The 24,417-nt window shown below is 41.5% G+C and overlaps 2 protein-coding genes across 2 annotated transcripts in view; both read left to right on the plus strand.

Moving 5' to 3' along the window:
• The window catches only part of LOC126212605 (poly [ADP-ribose] polymerase tankyrase-1-like), a 598,324-nt gene that overhangs the window by 11,458 nt on the left and 562,449 nt on the right, over nt 1-24,417 (plus strand). The window lies entirely within an intron of this gene.
• LOC126212606 (speckle-type POZ protein-like) overlaps nt 7,593-24,417 on the plus strand; it is a 70,564-nt gene continuing 53,739 nt past the window's right edge. The window contains exon 1 of the mRNA XM_049940036.1: nt 7,593-7,659. The gene's annotated coding sequence lies outside the window, so the exon portion shown is untranslated. The remainder of the gene's footprint in view (nt 7,660-24,417) is intronic.

Consider the following 24,417-nt stretch of genomic DNA (forward strand, 5'->3'; position numbering starts at 1 on the left):
CCTGGTATGGAATGGAATTTGTGGGTAAAGCAGGTGACAGACTGCCGTTTACTGGTAGAATACTGGTGGAGAGCAGTCTGTGTGCGAAGGAGTTTGCTTACAAACCACTCGTACTATCGGTTCTAGAAAATTGCTAAAGTGTGTGGGACCCGTACCAAATAGGACTAACAAGGGACACTGAACGTATACACAGAAGGGCAGCACGAATTGTTATGGATTTGTTTGGCCCGTGGCAGTGTGACAGTTACGCAATGAACTGAACTTCCAGACTCTCAAAGGCAGACCCAAACTATCCCGGAAAGTCTGTTAACAAAGTTTCAGAAAGCTGCTTTAGATGGTGATGCTAGGAATATACTACAACCCCCTACGTATCGCTCACGTAGAGATCGTGAGGATAAGATTAGAATAGTTGCTACACGTACAAAGGCATTCAGTCATTCTTCCTGCGCTCCATACGTGAATGGAACAGGAAGAAATTTTGACATCTGGTGTTGTGGGACGTACTCTCTGCCACGGTGGTTTGCAGAGTATGGATGTAGATGAAGATACTGGTGTAGAAGATGGATTGTATTGTCATAGCGTCTTTCGTAGTTTCGGACCATTCTCGTTCTCATTTTCTTTTCTTTTTTTATACCAGTGCATCTTAATTTTCATTTATCACAGACGCAGGAATTCTGCTGTAGATTTCTTCTGCACTTTCTTGAGCCGGCTATTCATCCACAGTTGTTCCTACCTGTAATTTGGTCGATTCCAAGTTGAGCTCCCATTTTCTCTGTCCCAGTTATCTAATTTTGTTTCTCGTTTCAACTCGCGAATACTTTGGATTCCTAAAATTTTTAATGATTAGATTTAAAGTGGTCTGCCTGTATGTATTTATCATTCGCCTAAGGCTTCTGTGCAGGTTCTGTGTCTAAAATACCGAGCGTTTCCTTAACTGTACTTTCCACTTACAAAACTCCTGCCGTTTTTTCTCACCCAAGTGTCTCTGTAATGCCCGTACTTGGGATTACATATGTCGTCAAAGAACATTGGCATTTGTATTCATTGCGTCCACCGGATGATACTGACGTATTTACAGCTACACGTGCAAACTGAGGCAGTCTGTTAGTGGTAGATGAGTGGAACTCATCTGACGATAGTGAAATGACATTCTTTGAAGCCGAGACATTGAAGTTTGGCATCGGATCACAGTAGAATCCTCTTTTTCACCAGTATTAGGACATTCTTAAAGTAGTTTGAATAGTTACTGGGAGTTCTTTCAGAAGCAAATGGGTTCGTTTCACCGGCGATGAACTTTCTAGAGTTGACAAACTTTTTCAGAATTGCCGTTTTTATACAAAGCATCATCAGGAAAAGAAGGGTGAAGTACGAATAAAGTTTCGTAACTATATTTTCCACGTCCACTGGTAACAGGTCTGCTGAAATTTCGATAGCGTTACATCTGGCGGCTGCCGTGTAGCTCACACAGACTGTTTCTTCTGAAACTCCCTTCGGGTTGAAGAAAACTTTAAATTATCCTTCGTGATGAAGTGCGCTAACTGAAAGGTGAACCTCGCACCGATTCACGCGAAATAGTGGGACACACTGCGAGGGTAATCGTGTGACTAACTTCCTTCAAAAATTAAAAAAAAAATAAAAATCCAAGTGCAGCGTTCAGAGCTCTGTTTACTACAGTAGTACGACACACTTCGAATTACACCCGAAAATATCGGCGTTCAAGGGTTCGCACGGCTTTTAAGTACAAAACATTGTGAGCATTTCAAATCAAAATGCCTGGATGTGAGAACGTACCGTTGTAATCTTAAACTAGTGTAAACTCTAATGCAGTTCTCACTAGCTACATTCTGCATTACGTAGCTTATATTTTATAATCAGTTTGGCGTTTTAATTAACTAAAATAGAAAATTTTTATTTTTGATTTCTAATCGGATGAAAACACGCGTAATCACAAGAAGTTAAAATCCGGTACAAAAAGTGCGAGTTTGCAAACTTTAAATGAAGTAAAACCTGATTGCTGGACATTTGAGTAGTACTGTTGATGTACACTACAGTTTCTTCTTGAGGGTATTTTTGTTCTGTCGTTGCAACTACAAAAATGCGTGACTTTTTTCAGCAGACGCGTTTCGCTTTGTTGACGAAAAACATTATCAGCTGTACCTTAGTAAAGCGAAACGTGTCCAGTGAAAAACTCACGTATTTTTGTAGTTGCAACGACAGAACAAAAATACACTCGAGAATTATGAAGCAACTATTGACACTATGGCCACACAAATAAAGAATTTATAGTTTCTTCATTTGAATGTAAGTAATTTTTCAGTTTACTACAAACTTTTAATTTCGAAGGTCCGCCTCTTGGCGTTATTAGTAAATAAAAAACCAGTATTGCTTAATGGCGCTCGGGAATCTTCAAATTCTATTTTTTGCAGTGTTGTTTAGTACTGAGTCGTACTTCATCAGGAAACTGATTTCCGAAGACTGATTTTGAAACGGTGTAAGTGTGTGGAGAGTCAGAGAGGGCAGAGCGGAGCGGCTGGTCAGGCCGCCTGGAGAGACTCGGTGGAGCCCTGGAGAGCCGTCTGTGTCGCGAAGCGCGGCCGGACAGCCCAGCCTGGAAGTAAATTTGACGGAGAAGGCGAGGGTCCAGTTCGAATCTTGGCTCTGGGCCACGACGTCTCGTCGGACAGACATAAAATGTGGCTGTCGTCTTCTTGTAGCAAGAAAGACGACTGACTAAATTTTTCGGAACGCTAACTGCGCGGCAGATGTGTCGCCACGAGAGAGCGGCAGCGGAGCCAGCGGCACGGATTGAGGGGGAGCAGGCGCTCCGTACCTGGAACGTGGTTCCGGTGGACATATTCCTGAAACACACTAAAACATTCCATTACGAGGTACATAATATTTAAATAAAAAAAATTACGTCAGCATAACGAATGTAAACACAACAATTTGCAATAAACCTGTCACGAGTACTCACGACGGCCACTTTCACCCAGAAGCCATACTTCCACATTCATCGCATCTTTCAGAGCGATTCTTGGCTAGGTGCCTTACCAGGATAATTTCTTCTCATACTTTTTTATTTAGTCTTATTCCTTCCAGGCCGTCATCGTAAGATTCCGATCTCGCCGTTTCTCTTACAAAGATTGTTCTTCAAATATGACTCAATGGCCTTGTGAAACCTTTACATAGATATGAAAACATACGATATACGGGTATACAGAATATTTTATACCAGGCGAGGGTGTTCCAGCCTTGTGACTGCCTATGCTCTTACCTTCGCTTCCAACGTTACCGGCACGTAGTGGCGTTTCCCGAACAGCACTTGACCTTCCCGTACTGGATCTATGCAATACGCTTTTGCATTACACGTATCTGACGCAGATCTATTTTCCGGTGTTTGAGTTAGAATTTTCATCACTCTTCTTTTTAATTACAACACTATGTTAGCTAAGAACGAGAGAATGTTACGCATTCTGTTCGGTCCGCCAAGAAGCGAGCGGTATTGCTGGAATAGTGCCGAACATTACTTCATTCTCTTCAAAAATTAAATGACATTCTAAGCTACGTATATTGTCTCCTCGTCCCTTCTTACGATTTAACTGCAGGGTTCAAATCACGGCAGCTTAGTTGGACAAGATCCGCCGGTAAAGCTGTGGTCCCTTATTACCGCTCAGCCGACGTACGGGTAACGCACAGCGCAAAACGTATCCTTACTGCACTGCAGTCAGCACGGCTGCCGCTCCTCGTCAAACGCGACTCGGTGAGATTCCAGCAAAAACGGAACAATACACAGTGTAATGTTTACATCTGGTTTACTCTTATGATGGTCGTAGAATAACGGCCAGCTAATGTATTTGATACTGTAAATACCAGAGCTTCTCATGGCAGTCTGGTTCACTAAAAGACCGAAACCGGGCAACAAAACATACTTAGTGCGACCGGTGGCCATCGTCGAAAACTTCCACAGCCGTTCCAGACACACGGCTAGTCGCTGCTGAGCCGATCAACACCGGAGCACCGGCAGTGGGGACCCGGCGGCAGCCAGACGGCGGCGCTTTGGTGTTCCCGCCAGCAGACCCAGCTGCAGGCGAGGCCGGCCGGAGTTGCCGTCTGCACACACTGAACAGTTCTCGGCCTCATTTCCGACATGAGGAAACGTGGTATTTGCGGAAATTGCGATAAAAAACGGGACACTGGACAAAAAGAAACTATTCTGCATATATGACTGCATTGCTTTACTAACATACATAAAAACTAAACTTCATACACATAAAAAGACACATTCTAACAATGCACTTCAAAACATGATAGTAACGCCACTGCTTCATTTCATGATTCATTGTTTTTCCAGAAAATGATTACAATTGAAAATACTGAGAAGATGATAGAACGATTTCTGACAAATGAACGATAATGCAGACATCAAAAAGAAGCAAACAGTTCAGCTACTGTACGGCGTGCACTGCTAGTAACTTGGTACTTAACAGAATACCTAACAGCTTTCGAAAGCTTTGACTAGGTTAGTAGCAGATTGCAGAAATCCTTGCAGGTGAGATCTTCATAACGAGTCTAAACTATTACAATTGCTTCAATAGTTTGTCGTAAAACGGTTTTTCTTAACAATCCAAAAGGAATTCACAGTTGAAAATGCTCTTTCCACAACAGCATTTGTGCCTGGTAAAGCACGAGCAAACCTCACATGCGTCTCTATATTTTTCATGAAGTACCTGTACTTTAAAGTGTATGGAATACATCACGCCATCTTTCAAGTGTTTGCAAATTAGCTTTTTCCCATTCCTCAAGTTTCTGGGATACAGTTTTGTTCAGGCATCCTGTCTCAACTGAAATGTTGCACATCAGTCTACTGTCTTAAGAATTTCAGACAATTTAAAAGTTAAGCCCAAGAAACGGAAATTTTCAGTGTTACCCAATGAAACTATTTCAGAGGATGAAACACACTACTTCCCTTCTCTAAATAAGTCACAAAAGTGTCATAAAACAAATTGACAGCTGGCTCGTACCGGACTGAAAATGCCTTCCTTTACCAAGTTAATTAAAATCGAAAAACTAACTGAAGTTTGAAGTTAACCAATTTCCTGTCACCGATTTTTTTTCTTTAAGCAGCTCTACCTCTTCAGCTGAATGTGTAACTGAAATCGTGGTTGTTTCAAACTTTTGGATTGAATCTGAAAAGATTTTCATTAGCTTTGTGTGAAATGAAGCCAAAGACGTGTCCGTGGGTTCTCACAAAATTTGCTCCAATGTAAGACACCTATCCTGAGACAGAAAATAAGATTTCAGAGGTTTATACAGATCAATAACTCTTGCAACTCCCGGCAACAATGACAACCATCTAGTGTTAATACTTCGTAGAACTTGTTTGTATCCAGTATCAACGAAATCACAGAAGGATTTCAGTTTCTCCACACGCTGAGTGTAAATGTGAAAATACTGGAAAAATTTAATTCGCTGTTGTTTCTGTGTGAGTGGGGAGAATTTCTGCACTCGACCTCCGCTCTGTGCCACGTGGACAGCACAACGGATGCCTTCAGTGCTCATCTCGAGAACGCTGTTCAGTTTGCAATAAACATTGTTTGTTCCTGCCATCTTGTGCCTACCAACGTTGAAATTACAATTATATGCACAAAATGCGACAATCTCGTAAAGTATATATTTTTTTTTAAATACCCAGACTACAGTTAGCTAATAATGCTACCGTTTCTCCGCCATTGCTCATAAGAGAGATTACGTTGCACTGACCAACGTTCTGCACGGATGAATTATCCAGCTAGAATAGGTACCAGCTTCCAGGTTTTGTCATTTGATGCATCATCAGCCATCACAGGCAGATACTTTGCATCTTCAAATCCTGACTCAACGCACTGCGTAAGGCCATAAAACGTTCACTGAGATGGACTCGCATTTTGACCTAGAACATGTTTCTTCTGAAACAGGTCTCGGATGACAAGAGCCATGCAGTGCTTTAACGGAAAATACGTGTAAGTACGTATATGTTTTGCGATAACGGTGCTTTTCTCTTCGCCTCTTTGTAATTCATTCGTACTAACAAAGTAAGTTACTTCTGTCATTTCCCGAAGAAACTGCCAACAGGTGCTTCATTGTCTTCGTGTGATGCGTTATATCGGCAAGCCCTCCATGTTTGTTCAGTGGAAAAAACTGAACGACGCAGCACACATTTTACCTTCGCATGGTCGTGGTTTCCTTCAAAAAAGCGAACTCGTCTTCCATGGTTTCCCCATATTAAAGGCCACGAGTTAGTTTCACACAACGCACAACAGAGAATGGAGCGCACTGAAGCAAGTTTGCCGAATCCAGTGTTGGAACTGCCGCCTGCTTCTCGTTGTTCTCTCACACAGTCCGAAGACATCGTGTCGATCGCATCCACTGCAAATGTATGTCATCTACCAGTGAATAGCTAGTTCGTAACTGCAAGTAGAATTGCACGTTGATAGCCCTGTAACGTTCTTTAACGAAAACTTGTTACATCCGTCCGCTATTTCTGCAGTAGTAAATGATGGATACGAATCGCGAAACTCACGCTTGAGTCACTTTCACCGAGCGTGATGACCGGAAATCTTCTGTTCACACCTCTCCTCATCCTGTGACCAAAATACAGCTTCTGTATTCCATCTTTGAATTCTAGGCAAAGCAAGACTCACGAAAATGTTAAAAAAGAAACATGTCTGTCATGCGAAATTGACGTAGAAATAATTAAAAGCAGAAAATGAAACAAAATGTCACTTCTGATTACGAAAAAGCCGGGGCATTTGGCATCCCATTGGATAGTCAACGGGACACAGAACGAAAAAATGGCCATTCCCATTAAAGACGGGGCTTCTGCTGACGCTAGCCTAGGTCCTAGTGTGTACATGCCTTAAAATGGCTTCTACATGCGACACCTCGTCGGAAAGACGAAAACCGAATTTCGCAAACTGCTTTTCGGTCTCGTGGTTACATGTTAAGGCCTGAAACGCATTTGCTGCCCAGTTAAATACGGCACCAGGATAAGAGCTGTTACGGTATCTGATTCAGTCTGTGAAACAGCTGTTCCTATGCACGTAGACGAGGTGTAAATAGTTGGTCTAATATTTCTACTTGTCCTTCACAGTACAAAAAGCCACTCCGTCCGTATTACCTGAAAGTTTTTAAAAATAAGAAGAAACCTCCCAGCCCAAGCACGCTTCAAAACCGGATGCGTTTACATGGAAGCGAAAATCGATTGCGGAATTGGAAAACAGGCAACTAGAAGCGGTTTCCAAAAATCGATTTTTAAGGCTTTATATAGCCACCCAGAAGCGGTATCGGGAAGTCGATATAAGAAAGTCGGTTTTTGGAACGCCATGCGAAGGGGGTGTGTGCTGCCAGCTGTATAGCGCGGTACGAGATAAACGGACTGTGGCGGGGGGGAGGCAGGCGGCCCGGCAGTGCCGACACCGACGTAGACGCCCCGCTGGCCCTGCTGCAGCCGTTCCCTCGCCTGCCGCGCGAGCTGGCAACGCCGCCCCGTGACGTCAGAGCTGGGTGGGGGCAGCCGCGCGCCCCGGCTGTTGGTGCGGCCCAGTTGTGACGCAGCAGCCGTACGGAGAGCGGTGCGCCGTCAGAGCACCTCTTCTCCGCGAGAGTACCAGAGGAAGGAAGGTAAGGCGGGCAGCTGGCCTGTGCTGGAATTTCAGGGAGCTGTGGGTGTTGTTCTGCACGCTTTTGTCTGGCTTGTCGCCTAACTCACGGCAGACCTACTCCTAATCCATTGTCGTACTTTAATTTCAAAATAGAATTGTTGCGAACAAACGAATGGCGAATAGTGTTAAATTTTACTGTCGAGTGTTTAATAATTCGCTGCTTGTTATTTGCCGTAATGCTAGTCATCTGATCGCTGAAAGCTTCCATTAGAATAATGTGGAACGAACGGAAAATAGTGCTCGAAATTAATAACGTCTGCTGTCTAACAGCTATGCTCATCAACATTAATCAGCAGCTGTCCATCATAATAATAATAGTAATAATAGGCATCACTTCTCTGCAAAGAGGAAGAAATGGTTTTGTTGATTTTGTTGTTCTGTCCATAATTAAGTAGTTTATGGTAAGAACGGAATAATGTTTGAGCTTCCACTACCCTCCGTTTCGCGTTTTTTGTGTAACTTTTCGTGGTTTTGTATTTTTTCGGCAAGGTTCCTAATTCATGTGTTGTTAGTTAACTAATAAATTTCTGGGCCGAAAATCGGGCGTTGTTACGTTGCATCCACTTAAAAACTTACGGTTATTATACACTTCCCTGTTGGCTTGTAGTCACGCTTGATTTCGTCATTTCCTGTGACAACGGATTTCGTCTTGAGTGCCGTAAATTCTTTGCGGCCAAGTTTTACAGGTAATTTTCTTTTCTGTTAGCACTTAATACACGTTCAATAGAGTTCATGTTGCTACTCCACTGGAAAGCCGATTTCTTCACAGTAGACAGCCAACTCCAGACATAAACAGCCGTTTGCGTAAATGATTAAATTCAGTTGGTACCATTTGCCGACAAGGTGACTTAACTAGAAGACAAGTGAGGCGCTAAGAGCTGTAACGACCAAGAGCACTCAGTCTTCGACCCCCTATATTTAAGTGAATATCAGAGAAACCAGTGACAGCTCTCAGTGAGTGTTCAGATATAAGTACAATGTGGCCCTACAGTACAGATAAACTGACCCAACAGATTTCAGAAGCATGAATAAATGCTACTGTGTAACAATCGACGATTAGGTGCTTCACGGTTCTCAGCCCCACAAATTTATTACTGTACGATAAATTCTATAACATCTCGTTCAGAATCACAGAAAATAAGTTTTTTTTTCCTCTCAGTATTACATACGCTGATGTCGGATCTGATTTTACTATGTATAGTGTGTGTCTGTGGTGTATGCTGCCGGCTGCTACCAAGTGGTGGCATTGACGTAGCAGGTAATTGAGTGGTAAGGGCTAGCAGTGCACGCCGCGAACCGCGCACATTGTTCATCAAACCCTATGTATTTGGCCGGTAGGGAATTAAACGTCACGCCAGTTGCGCATGTGCAGAAACTAAGGCCCTTTTCCACCAAAAACCACGGGGCCGGGCCTCGGTTGCCACGTGCGTCGCTCTTTGCACACGACCCGGTGCCGCGCCGCCAATCACAGAACGCGTTGAGCGTGACGTCAGTCTCACAACCCCGGGCCACACGAACTTTCGCCGAAGCGCTCTGGCATAGACGCGGCGGCAGGTACGAAACACTTACCATCCGATTTAAAGGAAAAGGTTGGGTGAAAAAATTTTATTATTCTTCTGCGTCTTACGGCCTGATGCCTTTTGTCGATAAAGAACTGAATTTCTTTTCGTTATTCGTCGTGGTTACGTGCTCCATCGTATTTACGTAAACCATTAGACGAATTTTTAATGAGCTTTCAGAGGTGAAAATCCATTGCGTGGGCTTTGCCTATAGTTCATCTCAGGTAATACATTATTGCGTATGAAATATAGTCAACATGCCGAAATTGTTTTTAAAGTTGAGAGCAGAGCGGTAGCTATCAGCGTTCTCGAGATACTCAGTGGTTCGTCGGCGGGCCGCCCGCCATGCGGCACACGCTTCGCCCTGCTCCTCGTCAACCACGTGGCTCTTATCGGCCCCAGATTTCCTAAACGGTTCAAGAAATGGAAAGATAACTTCTAACGAGTCCAATATTTGGTTGCATGATAAATATCCAAAATTTATTTACCTATCGAGATGTGAAGGTAATACAGTTCTTCAGCATGGATCGATTTAATTTTTTAAACGGCATTTCATAACAAGTGAAATGAGAATTACAGTGACATGGAACACTTTAATATTTACAATACTCTAGATTGACGTACAGAAGTTAAACAGAAACTCATTTGATGGTATGTCATAAGATGTAATTTGCCAAGTATCTACAGCTGTTGATCGTTTCCTTTGATAAGTAATGAATCCTTTTTTCTTGCTGCAGTGTACTTTATTTGCTCAAGACGCGTTTTGCCCTTTGCTTTAAGGCATCTTTGGTGGAATGTTGAATGATTCAGTTTGTTTTTATATGTGCCGATTGTAGGTTATAAAAGTAAATCGTATTTTTGTGTGAAAAGGTAATTGCTTACAGTTAAATAGTTTTTGGCGCAAATCTGCGTTTCTTCTCACCTGGTCAACACATTTTTGTGTTCACTCTTTTTTTCTCCTGTCAGTAGCTGTTGACATTTTACCAAAAGCTGTAATTTAAGGTCGTAACTACAGTGTGTTCAATTCATGTCTCCTCCTCTTTCGTTTATGTACATGCTGCCAACCCAACGAATTATATGCTGAAAACTGTTTGTTTACTTCTGTTCAGTGAGAGTTACAGAAAGTTGGAAGTGAATGCAATAATTGTCAGAGTGGTTGAAAAGTTTGGTGTTCAGCTGATTTCAGTTTTGGTTTAAGTGTTTTGTGGAGGAGTTCATGTAAGAAAGAGTAATTCACTACTTGCATTAATAGATACAATAGTAGAAAAACATTTCAAAGGATGATGATTATCAGAATACAAACGCCCAACCCCATTGTCCCTACTCTTACATGAACCCTTCCAAAAATATTTAAACGAAAAATCGAAAATCAGCTGAACATGAAAACTACGCTCTGGCAGATACTACATTCACATTCAACGTCCTACAACGCACCCTAACTACACACACACACACACACACACACACACACACCAAGGGAACAGACTTCAGTTTCAGCATATACATCGTTAGGTTGGCAACGTGTAGATAAACAAATCAGAGACATAAAATTGAACACACAGTAGTTACGACTCTGAATCAATTTTTGGTAAAATATCCACCGCTAGTAATAGAAGACTACTTGTGCTCCACACCAAATAGCGCAAAGAATATTAAAATTGTAAAGAAAAAAAAATTAACGTGAATATGTGCTTATGTCGCAGCTTTCACTCAGTTCATACTCTGTTGAAATCAAACCTGCATTTGGATCGGACTTCCTTAACTCTTGTGGAGGAAGGTGTGCAGTATCCTGCTGCATCCATTTTCAATAAGCTACCGCTCGAATTCAAAAATCTTAGTAGTACATCACGTGCTTTCAAATCGAAATTCAAGTGTTTCCTCATGGGTCAAGTCCTTCTATTCTGTCGAAGATTTCCTTGAAAAATTAAGGTGATTGTTGTTGTATTGTTCATTGGCTTTATGGATTGACTTTTTCGCGTTCGTTAACATATTTTTGTCATCACTTTTATGTTGTAATTTCATGTACTGACAGGCTCCATGACCTTGGAGATTTGCTCCTCAATTTGGCGCTACGGAGCTTGACGTGTAAACAAAAAAATAAACAATAAGAAAAAATGTCTGTGTACTGCCAGTGCATTCTAAAGTCATGGATAATACGTAACCATTCATTGTTTGTTTCATGAAGGAATACATGTCTTATCGAGAATGCTAAAAATTGCAGAGTGGCCAAAATGGGAAAAATGGGGGAATTTTTTCATCCGGGAGAAAACGAGGAAGTATTTTAGAATTCCGGGAATTTTTCATTGTTTTAGTTTTCAGTTAAATTTTTACAACTTAGATTGGTAAGAACCAACGCTCTAACAAAGGCTTTCGCTGTATCTCGCTACTGCAGAATAATACTGCAGCAATAAAACGTGAACGAGAGAATGAAAAACGAAAATAACACTTGAGTTGCGAAGGAAATGCGCCATGTACAACATAAAAACAGTGCTCATACAAGCGTCTGCCAATAGCAAAATGTGTGAAGGGCTTTAGGAAGACCTCATGACGACAAATTGCCACCGATGAGCGTGACGTCACAACTGCTTACATTAGATTCTTTTGAGCAGTTGAGTCGCGTATGAGTAGTACCTTCTCCCGTTTCTGGTCACAGAAGTGTGGCAGTTAGTTGTATGAGCAATAGCAGCAAGCAGCCAGGTGCTGCCCGGAAAAATTTCACTGACGGGCCTAAGCTGGCACATTCACGCATGCGTAAGGCTAGGCGCAAATTGAGAAGCGTATAGCACGTGTGACGGGCACGACAGTACAGCGCGACACGCACCTGCCGCACGAGTCGCGCGGGTGCACCGCATATTGCGACGCGTACACCGTACCTCGCACGCGCCGACTGGCGACGCTCTGCGCTGACTGAACCAAAGCGAGCGCAACCTCTTATCTTTCTCAAACGATTTTACGGAAACTATTCTCCGAAATATGATTTTTGCCTTACTTGTAGCGTTATATGTCAGCTTCGAGACGAAGTGCCCATCACCTCGCTAATGACCATTCTTATTGTAATGTACACATTTTAGTAAGGCATTACGCAAAACTCAAAAAGTTTGTAACGAAACTTAGGGGTCGCTATGATTTTCCGTTTGGTGCGTATTACACCATATGTTGCTGCGTATGAAATTTAGCTATCATGCTGAATTTTTGTTTAAACTTGGGAGAAGATCTCTATCTGCCACCGATCTCACGCCAGCGAGAATGAAATACTCGCAACATCTCTCTTATTTCCTAAACCGCTCGAGACATCGAAACGAAAGTTTGGCGAATGATAGCACACAAGGAGGAGTGTGTTTTGCCAATTATTAAACACACGGAACTTTCTTATCTATGGCGATATATCACTACTTATACTTCTTTTTTTATTTATTTCACTCCAGTGACTGTAATTTTTAAGAGTTATCGACAGCTAGCGAAACAAGAGCTTCCTAGTATGAAAATAAACATGAAATTTCTTCTTTTATGACCGAGCGAGGTGGCGCAGTGGTTAGCACACTGGACTCGCATTCGGGAGGACGACGGTTCAATCCCGTCTCCGGCCATCCTGATTTAGGTTTTCCGTGATTTCCCTAAATCGCTTCAGGCAAATGCCGGGATGGTTCCTTTGAAAGCGCACGGCCGCTTTTCCTTCCCCATCCTTCCCTCACCCGAGCTTGCGCTCCGTCTCTAATGACCTCGTTGTCGACGGGACGTTAAACACTAATCTCCTCCTCCTCCTCCTCTTCTTTTATGTTACTGCAAACCGATACTATGAGGTTTTTTGTAAGCTATTGTTGCTCTGTGATTGCCAATTACTTGTTTAATGAGGCCCTCCGTTTCGGAATTCTGTCTCAATAGCTGCTGTGAGATGAGTTTGGCAAATTACATTGTGACAAAGGAAATACAATTAAACCAGTCACGAAGAGAAATGTGGCCTTTCCTCATAAATGGTTATGCTTCTTCGAATGAGAAAAGGTTAACAACTCACACAAAAACAGATTGGCGATTCTGTTGGAATTTTGGTGGAATCCCCGTAACCCATCGTATTTTTAACACTGAGCGACTGGAATGGAAACATAGCAAAGGATGTTATTCCTTCTCTTGATATGAGCAGTATTAAAATAATGACGAGCGTTCCTTCAAGCGAAATGATAGGCACATGCCAGATACTGTTTACTCACCTACGGCTTGCCAAACTGACAATGCGTGATCGCGAATAAAATAGTTGTTATTGAGAAAAATAAACAATTGCTTTGTCGCACAACACAATGGTCAGTGTATTTTCAGCAGCGAAGGATAATGCCCGCGACACGAATGCACAAGCTAGCCATGTGTGCCTTGTGAGATGGAGTTCGAAAAACATTGTCATGAAAGTAGATCTGCCTTTGTCAGCAGCACATTTCAACAAATTAAATGTATCTAATCATAACACTCTTTTAGGATATTCCTACTTTCGTAATAATACCGACCATTTTCTTTGTTTGTGTAGCCTCTTGTTGTATACTTAGTTTATTACTGCTGATAATGTCCATGCAACAATTGAAATGCTTTTTCTCATCACGGCGAACCAATTAAAACATTGTTATTTGTGACTGCTTTTAGACTGTTTCTAGCTTGCAGTGGAAATATGTTGTTCACATGCATGTGGTACAGGCGGCCGCGGTGGCCGTGCGGTTCTAGGCGCTGCAGTCTGGAACCGCGGGACTGCCACGGTTGCAGGTTCGAATCCTGCCTCGGGCATGGATGTGTGTGATGTCCTTAGGTTAGTTAGGTTTAAGTAGTTCTAAGTTCTAGGGGACTGATAACCACAGCAGTTGAGTCCCATAGTGCTCAGAGCCATTTGAACCATGTAGTACAGTGTGTCGTATTACATTATTACATCCATATCAGATTAATCACAGTGAAACTTCTATACTTCAGATCTTGGATGCCTTTTACCAGAAGCACAAAGGGATCACACCTGTGGAGATTATCCCTTTCAAAATTTTTGTAACAGATCGTACAGATACGCTAGCTTACTAGGCAGCGAGAAGATAACCTTGCTTTACTTTCCTGCCTTGATTCTTAATCACATGATTTTATAAATTCCTTGCTTCCTTATTCACTACCCTCTGTCCCTTCTTGCGATCTGAAAACATCGTGGAGGCATATGGTGCAATTCCAACGGCCAATGGCTCATCAGTTACTGAAGTACACATTTTTCTTGACAGAAGGAAAACAAAACAAAACTGTGCACATATAAATAACGGAAAAGTATAACGTGGTAACGAAGAAAGCTGGAGCGTTTAAATGGCGAAAAACGAAACACTACCCAAAGGCAATAAAATTCAGTACACAGTAAGGCAAAATTTATCGAATGGGCAATATTACCACTGCTCATATGCGCCGTTCCGATGTGATCATATGGCCGGGCTACTTTTCCGCTCCCCGCCTCAAATTTCCCACGGTGCTAGCGAGGCATGCGCGACGCGCGGCGCGAGAAACTGTGCCTCAACCACAACGCCGCGCGACCTGGCGCAGGCGCGTGTCGCGTCCCAGTCGCGTTGCGTCGCAGTTTCCGCGGACCCATTGGAACCTGTGATGTTACAAAAACACGCGCTGCGCTGCGTCGCGCCACACGCGCTATACGCGTCTCAATTTGCGCCTAGCCTAACAGCCCCGGGTCTAGGGGACGAGTGGCAAACCGCGGTATCTCTCCCGGGCAGCAATTTCAGGGGGGGGGGGGGGTAAAATTCGTATTCTTGAACGAAAAAGACATCGTTTCTCCGTTTCTCAAAGCGGCTAGCATCCAGCGCACGTTGGTCCATTGAGTCTTCATATGATTTTGAAACGCATCACTGTAGGATTTTGAACATTTTTGAACAAATTATAAGTCGATTTCTGAATGAATCATAAGTTGAATTTTTGTATGCGTGCGTAGTGTACGTGATGTGTATGCCAGGGGAATCCCCGTCGCATCTAGAAATAAACTTTCCTGCAGACAAAAGGGGACAGGGCTACACAAGCTGAGCGGAACAAAGCCGAACGGGTGAATGCGAATCGCTGTTTATATGGTTGACTAGGATTGCGAATGATAAGCGTTGTTACAATTACTAGCGAAATCCATAGGCTGAGACTGCCAGAGTGGAAATAAACGAGTAACAGGAATACGAGGTAAGAAAGATTACTTATTATCTTCTTGGTGGATCCATGAAAAGGAAATTTTGACAGGAAAGTTTTGGCCAGACCGTTAGACTAGTAAGGTCCAGTCGCACAGTCCCCGGATAGCAGCCGCTAAAGCTGTATTCTGGTATCAGCGCGGAAAACGCGTTGTACGAACACGAAATAAACGCCTAACCGGAGAATAAACGTGGGATAACTAAACCGGTGATTGCGGTAGGGTTAGTGGAGTTAACCGGAGAATAATTTTTGACGCTGGCAGGAATAGTTAAAAAATGAGTGTTTGTTCGGACGAGGAAGGAGAAGAAACGGGGACATCACACATATTACGGAAAAATATGACGATTCCAAATTTATATCAAGTTTCGTACTACTACTTTTCGATCTCCTGCTTGAGAAGCTAGAGAGTGTGATTGAAATGTGTAACTGTTTCCTAACGCAAAAACGTTTTGCTTGTAGGTGGCCTAATAACGAATTTGATATTGGTACTTTGTGAATTATATTACGTGGTGTTATAAAAAATGCCAAAACATACTGTTTATTTGGTGTGTGTAAAAACTGCTGCAATATTATGCAGGCCTATTTCGTCTAGCAGACAGTGACAAAATACGCGTAATCTGATCGAGAAACCACACCAGTCTTGGTTACTATTTGTATTAACAGCTTTTTCAGTACTAGACAGCGACATGTCGTATTCTCACGTAGCAAAACGTTTGACGAACTTTGATGAGGTAATAGATTCTTTCCCAGAAAACAAAGCACGCCATGTAAAACTGTAGCAAGAGTAGGGAGAAAAATGCTAGGACTTATGGGTTGAAGAAATGTGTACTGTCTTGCTTGTCTCTTGTATTTCCTGGTTTTATGTATCCTATATATAATTTTGTCACAAAACAGCAAGTTGTTAGCTAATAAGCAATGTTGTTGTGGTCTTCAGTCCTGAGACTGGTTTGATGCAGCTCTCCATGCTACTCTATCCTGTGCAAGCTTCATCTCCCAGTACCTACTGCAACCTACATCCTTCTGAATCTGCTTAGTGTATTCATCTCTTGGTCTCCCTCTACGATTTTTACCCTCCACGTGCAAATTTTGTAGAGAGTTCTTGTTCTTCGGATTACAAATAATACCATCCAATATTAATTCAGAGTTTTTTTAGGAGGGGCAGGTGAGACAGCGCAGGAAATTTTAATTTCGACTGTCTTGAATATAGTTTGATGGCTTCCATTACACAGTATTCCACGTTTGAATTTCACAGAGCGAAATACTGTGACGAACGATGGAAAAATGCTATGTGAAGAGGCGTGGCATTGCACTTTGGCACACTTCTGACCAAATAACATGGCTCACATTTCATCGAACACGTGTGTTTTATGGATCAGACCCTTCAGAAGGATGTGCGCTACAAAATGAACATACTTTTTGAAAATATGAAAAAAACTCTTTTATTACCTTGGTTCGGAAATATCGTAGATACGGGGGCTATGCACAGAGCAGTCTTGAGTTGTGGTGGAGAGGTGGGTAGTCTCCACGTGGCTCATGTTTACGTTTTAGTGATTTTGCTGTTCCCTCTTCGTCTATTGCTCTCGCATCAAATAAAAACAAAACGGATTTTTTCTGTGCCCGGGAGCTATCAAGTGAAATAAAATAGTCACATAATTACGGAAGGCTAAAATTTGTTATTACTTTCAGACTACTTTGTTTTCACCTTTCTGACAGTCAACCATTAATCGCCTTGCAGAACAATGAAGTTACTTTTGTCGGTTTGCTAAAGAAATTTGGCTTTATTAACCTTTTTCGCAGAGAGAGTTGACTTATTTGAAACGAAGTGTTTATTTCCACATTATTAGCTAGTTTTAACTGTTCGCTGAATTTCAAGTGCACATTTTCATCTTCTAGCACGTTTGGCATTATGCCATAATAAAGAACCAAACATGAGATAATACAGTACCGGTACTCCAAAAAATTTTCATCCGAATCAGGACATGCAAATGTGCACTTTAAGCCGAATTATGCATTTCAGTATGGTGCACGAAATTCCCATGCTCTTGGAGTATTCTCTAATGCCTTTTTTCTTTTATGACATAATGTAAGATCTTTCAATGTTTTACACATACGAACATTCGGGCTTCCTGCGTCGTCGTAGCTGTGCAAGCGCGGTGACGCCTCTTACCTGTCGCTCTCTGGCAACTGCTGGAACGATCCTATATCTAACGGGTCGCGGGAAAGTAATGTGAATGATTGTTTGAAAAGCGTTACTTCATAGTAAATTTCCTTTTACGCAAGATGATGTATGTGCGAGAATCACGGAGCATTTGATCTCATTTAAAAATCAACGACCATTTAGAATAATTTCGAGCCCAGAAGACCAGACAAATTTTATTGGCCCGTTTGTGTAGTGTATCTTAAAACTGACACGCGCAAAAAAAAGAAAACGGAAAAAAAGAAAATAAACATTATATGTAAAAGTTTTAACTTCTCTTGCAGTTTATTAATCTTCGGCACTAATATGTGAAAGCTTTCCTTTTCTTGTAGCAACACTATGTATGTTAATTTAAACCATGAACGTTTCGTGTTTGTGTGTTCGCGCTACTTGACAGTAATGTTCCTGTTGGCTGCCTACATCATGTCCTGTGCTCTGAATATCCACTACATCGACTGGCGAGATCACGTGACATGAGCTATGACCGGCTTTGAAAAGCGCATCGCAATCTCGATTTCAATGCTTCAGAGAGTAACATGCGGTGTTTGGTGGCATTCGAGTTGATACTTTCGTAACACGAAAATATACAGTGTACATGTTGCTGCCATCTTTACAATAAGTGTTTTTTTCCCTGAATTTCGTTTCCTAAAGTGCCGGGAAATTCTACGCCGGTGTATAAAACCACAACCATTCAAAGGATTGACAAGTTTAACAGTTTCGAGGAATAGTATGTCACTTAACACGGAAAAAGTGTATTTTCACCCAGGAGAAAGTTTATTTTTTACCGGAAAACCCGGGAATTTTTTTTCCTTGTGCATGTATACACCCTGTAATAACCTTCATCATTTGGTGACAGTCGCCATAAGAAAACTGCGTTCAAGTCGTAACTTTTCCCTAACATAAGCCTGTTTGCAGAAACTAATAGACATCTATGCACGAGTAAATCACAAGTATATGTGCTAGAGGCTACATTAAACAAATATTCTGGCAATAAATACGCAACTGACGTACGTAATGAAAAGTGATGTTATTTGCTGTTGGGCTTCATTAATAATTCGTCTGTGTGTTGATAGTGTTCCACAGTAGTCTATCCTCTGCAGGCCTCTTCATCGCCACGTAATTACTTCATCCTACATCCATTCCCGATAGATACTGCCTACAGGAAAATTAGAGACCTTTGGAGAGAAGAGAACCACTTGTATGAATATCAAGAGCTCAGATGGCAACCCAGTTCTAAGCAAAGAAGGGAAGGCAGAAAGGTGGAAGGAGTATATAGAGGGTTTATACAAGGGTGATATACTTGAGGACAATATTATGGAAATGGAAGAGGATGTAGATGAAGACGAAATGGGAGATAAGATACTGCGTGAAGAGTTTGACAGAGCACTGAAAGACCTGAGTCGAACCAAGGCCCCGGGAGTAGACAACATTCCATTAGAACTACTGATGGCCTCGGGAGAGCCAGTGATGACAAAACTCTACCATCTGGTGAGCAAGATGTATGAAACAGGCGAAATACCCTCAGACTTCAAGAAGAATATAATAATTCCAATCCCAAAGAAAGCAGGTGTTGACAGATGTGAAAATTACCGAACTATCAGTTTAATAAGTCACAGTTGCAAAATACTAACGCGAATTCTTTACAGACGAATGGAAAAACTGGTAGAATCCGACCTCGGGGAAGATCAGTTTGGATTCCGTAGAAATGTTGGAACACGTGAGGCAATACTGACTTTATGACTTATCTTGGAACAAAGATTAAGAAAAGGCAAACCTACGTTTCTAGCATTTGTAGACTTAGAGAAAGCTTTTGACAATGTTGACTGGAATACTCTCTTTCAAATTCTGAAGGTGGCAGGGGTAAAATACAGAGAGCGAAAGGCTATTTACAATTTGTACAGAAACCAGATGGCAGTTATAAGAGTCGAGGGGCATGAAAGGGAAGCAGTGGTTGGGAAAGGAGTGAGACAGGGTCGTAGCCTCTCCCCGATGTTATTCAATCTGTATATTTAGCAAGCAGTAAAGGAAACAAAAGAAAAATTCGGAGTAGGTATTAAAATTCATGGAGAAGAAGTAAAAACTTTGAGGTTCGCCGATGACATTGTAATTCTGTCAGAGACAGCAAAGGACTTGGAAGAGCAGTTGAACGGAATGGACAGTGTCTTGAAAGGAGGATATAAGATGAACATCAACAAAAGCAAAACGAGGATAATGGAATGTAGTCAAATTAAGTCGGGTGATGCTGAGGGAATTAGATTAGGAAATGAGACACTTAAAGTAGTAAAGGAGTTTTGCTTTTTAGGGAGTAAAATAACCGATGATGGTCGAAGTAGAGAGGATATAAAATGTAGACTGGCAATGGCAAGGAAATCGTTTCTGAAGAAGAGAAATTTGTTAACATCGAGTATAGATTTAGGTGTCAGGAAATCGTTTCTGAAAGTATTTGTATGGAGTGTAGCCATGTATGGAAGTGAGACATGGACGATAACTAGTTTGGATAAGAAGAGAATAGAAGCTTTCGAAATGTGGTGCTACAGAAGAATGCTGAAGATAAGGTGGGTAGATCATGTAACTAATGAGGAGGTATTGAATAGGATTGGGGAGAAGAGAAGTTTGTGGCACAACTTGACTAGAAGAAGGGATCGGTTGGTAGGACATGTTTTGAGGCATCAAGGAATCACAAATTTAGCATTGGAGGGCAGCGTGGAGGGTAAAAATCGTAGAGGGAGACCAAGAGATGAATACACTAAGCAGATTCAGAAGGATGTAGGTTGCAGTAGGTACTGGGAGATGAAGAAGCTTGCACAGGATAGAGTAGCATGGAGAGCTGCATCAAACCAGTCTCAGGACTGAAGACCACAACAACAACAACATCCATTCTAATCTGCTTACCATTGGCAAGTCTTGGTCTTTCCCTACAATTAAGCCTCCATTACCAAACTGACGATTCCTTGATGCTTCATAATATGCCCTGTCAACCAACTCCTCTTGTAGACAAGTTTTACCATAATTTCCTCTTCCTCCTCTATTTAATTCAGTAACTCTTCTTTAGTTATACGATCTTCGTATCTAATCTTCAGCATTCTTATTTATTATCTCGTTTAGAAAGCGTCCGTTGTCTTCTTGACAGAACTGTTCATCGTCCATGTTTCACTTACATAGCTGAAAGAGGCTACGCTCCACACAAACACCATTATGAAATACCACTCGACCATTACAATGTATTCGATGTGGACAAATGTTCTTTTTCAGAAACGCTTTTCTTGCTACTGACAGTGTGCACTTTGTATCCTTTCTACTCCTGCTTTCTCAATAACTGCTTCCCTTCAAAGTCATTAGAGTTTGGTTTCTTTACAAGCTGTAGATAATCTTGCGTCCCTGTTTTTTACCACGGATACCTCCGGAGCTTCAAAGAGTGTCTTTCAGTTAATTTTGTCAAAACCTGTCTCTAAATATGCAAATGCTATAAACACAGGTTTGCCTTTCTTCAGTCTATCTAATTAGCTAAGTGGTAGGGTCAGTATTCTCTCTCATGTTCAGACATTTTACAGGAATCTAACATAGCGTTCATATCAGTTGGTATAGCCCCTCCCCCTCTCCTCTCTACATATTCCTTCCACCATATATCCTTATCTTATTTGCTTAGTTCTGGGTACCCAAATGAGCTTTCGGCAGTTTTTTTTTTGTTCAATGTCGGCTCCCAAGTTTTCCAAGTGCAAAATCGCTATTGCGATTTTCGACTCTGTCAGCGAATTTTTAGACATCTCTGTTCCGCATGGTCTACTTTATTTGCTACGTTTTTATATTTTTTTGTCTATTAAATTAAACATTCGTGTTTCATCCAAAGATTTCAACTGTACCTTTTTCCGATTAACGTTCTCCGCTGTATTCACCACTTCTTCTCTCAATGAAGATATGTATTCGTATTGTAATCGATTCCTTCCTCTGTTTCAATCAGCCGTTGCCTGTAACATTAACGAAAAACTCTGCGCCTTAACTTATTCAGGTTCCACGTCCTTAGTCTACTTCCGTTTACTGTCACTTTGCGTAATTGTAAACTGCAGTCGGTACCCAATAAATTATCGTCTCTGTGCGTCTGTACCAGGATATTGCTTACAGTTTAAAATCTGGTTCGAAAACTCTGTTCCAAGGCCGGCCGCGTTTGGCAAGCGGTTCTGGGCACTTCATTCCGTAACCGCGCGACTGCTACGGTCGCAGGTTCGAATCCTGCCTAGGGCATGGATGTGTGTGATGTCCGTAGGTTAGGTTTAAGTAGTTCTAAGTTCTACGGGACTGATGACCTCAGATGTTAAGTCCCATAGTGCTCAGAGCCATTTAAACCATTTTTTTCTGTTCCAAGTATGTATTATTCTTTCATGGTTATCGAGCAAAGTGTTTGCGGTCATTAGCGTTATTTCTATCTTGGTAATATCAACGTTAATGACAATTTGGAGACTGAGCTGAATGTTGTTCTCTTCATTGGTAGTTGCAACAGCCAACTCACACTACTGTCAAGTAGTAAATGCGAGGGCAATCGTAGCATGCTTTCGACAGACTTCGGAAGCAATTGCCGGATATCTGGTGGTGGTGCTGTTACAGTGAAACACCGAAATCTGGAGAATGTCGACTTTCACCGGTGACTGTCGACTTTCACGTAGTCCCTTAGTGTATGTCCGAAATATTTGCTAAACACCCTTATTTCTGACTTAAACCGGTAAATGTTGACATTCACCATGCACTAATGGTGAAAGGTGAACATGTTGGAGATTTATATTTTCTTCTCCGTAAATCAGTCGCTATAAAACGTCACAAGTGTGACGTAACTTTTTCGCCTCTTTCTGAAAGGAATGACCAAGAACTTAAAATACACAGTGCATTCTACATGAGAAAAGAAAATAAGTTATAAAAAATTACTTAATTATATGATTCAAATCTTATTTATTGCAACAACTTGAACTATTATGACACTTTGAATTGCACAAGAGTCCCTTGCTTTTACAACTGCATTTGTTTGTGGAACTCTTCCTTTTGCAACGACGCCTTGTATAGCCTTGTCCCCCGCTTCTAGAATTAGCTGCAGCTGCATCTCCCAGCGACATCTCTTGAAAAGAAATCTCATCTATGGAAAGTAACTTTTGTCTACAAATTACGAACTGATTGCGTGTGTAAAGCTGCTTGAGGGTACCATTTTTATTTGCTAGTTTATAGAAGTGGGAGTCTTCTATTCCCACAACAACCGCTAACACATTTCGGCTATCTGTGCGACCACGGTCGACATCAGGGACTCGTATTCGTACGTTATCACCAATTTAAGCAGGAGGAAATTGTTTTTGTGAGGTTCGTAACATCTTTGTTGCTTGCAGTAGAAGATTTTCTTTCGCGGCTGCTCGTTTTGTAGAAATCAACTCGTGTTTTTCAGAGAGAATTTTATGTGAAGACGTCGTAGGTTGTAGGTCCTCTTCAATATTTTTCTTTGGAATGTGGTTTTCGGTATGACCACAGGTCAAGTTTTTTATATAAGCATTAACAGCTTCTTCAAGCTATCTTTCGGTTTCAGAAGCGTTGGCAATTTCTTAGTTCTTCAGTTTCAATATTCGCTATGTGTTCGCCAGGCAAAAAAGACGATGCTATGCCTCTTTTTGTTTTAACGCCAAACATGGCTTCATAAGGACTTTGGCGTATTCCTTCGTGGTATGTAGTGTTCTTGGCAAATTGAACAAAGGATAAACCATGTGACCATTTATTTGTGTCGTTACCGTTCATCTATGCAGTTAGCGTGTTCTGTATATCCTGAATGGCCCTTTCAACTGAGTCTTGTTCGACTGTGACGAGGCTTTCCATGAACTGTTTTAACATCTTTCCACATAGCGCATATTTCGGATATGACTTGATTACTAAAGTCTCTACCATTATCTGATTGAAATATGGCTGGTGCACCACATGTTAAAAATATTCAAAGAACGTGATGCGCTACTTCTTCAGCTCTTTTAGTTTTCAAAGGTCGTAGCTGGACAAACTTAGTTAAATGATCTTGACACACCATTATGAACATATATTCGCCATCTGTTTGACTGCAGATCTATCAGATCAACTTGACATCTTGAGTGTAATTCAGAACTAACCATTGGCTTCACAACAATACCTTTCTTAGGTGCACTGCTTTTCATTTGACGCTGTTTGCATAAATTTCAATACAACATTACAAGTCCATACGTAATATTTTTGTATTCAACTTGCAACTCTTTAAGCATGCGTGTTCTTCTTCGGTGGCCTATTCTGATGTGAGTTTCATATACTAGACTATACTGTACAATTCTTCATTGGTAAGATAATACTGTATGTTCGTTTCCCCTGGTTTTAATGGTACATTTAACTTCTCTTCATCATTAATTTTTAAAACATCAAAACGTTTTAATCGGCAGTGATCCAAAGGTGTGTTGCATTTAATTTTAGCGGAAACCACTTCAGAAAGAGTTTTAGAACACTTTTCTTGAGAAAAATAAAAACAGGGTGTCTTCTCCATTACCCGAAATTAATGCATTTAACTTTACATGAAAAAGATCACGATTTACTGCAGTATCCATTTAGTATAAATTAGGGCACCGGAAAAAATTAAGAAAACGTTGCTGGCGTTATCAAAGCTTGCGTAAGACTGACAAAGCTGATTGACTCCGAGCAGAACAAAGGATTTGGCGGGAGAGCCAGTCGCTTGTTTTTTTGACTCTTCTGTTTTGGACTTCCACCAGAACATCTGTGATTGTCGACACACACACACACA

This window comes from Schistocerca nitens, chromosome 11 (assembly GCF_023898315.1).
Source record: "Schistocerca nitens isolate TAMUIC-IGC-003100 chromosome 11, iqSchNite1.1, whole genome shotgun sequence".
Taxonomy (NCBI): Eukaryota; Metazoa; Arthropoda; class Insecta; order Orthoptera; family Acrididae; genus Schistocerca; species Schistocerca nitens.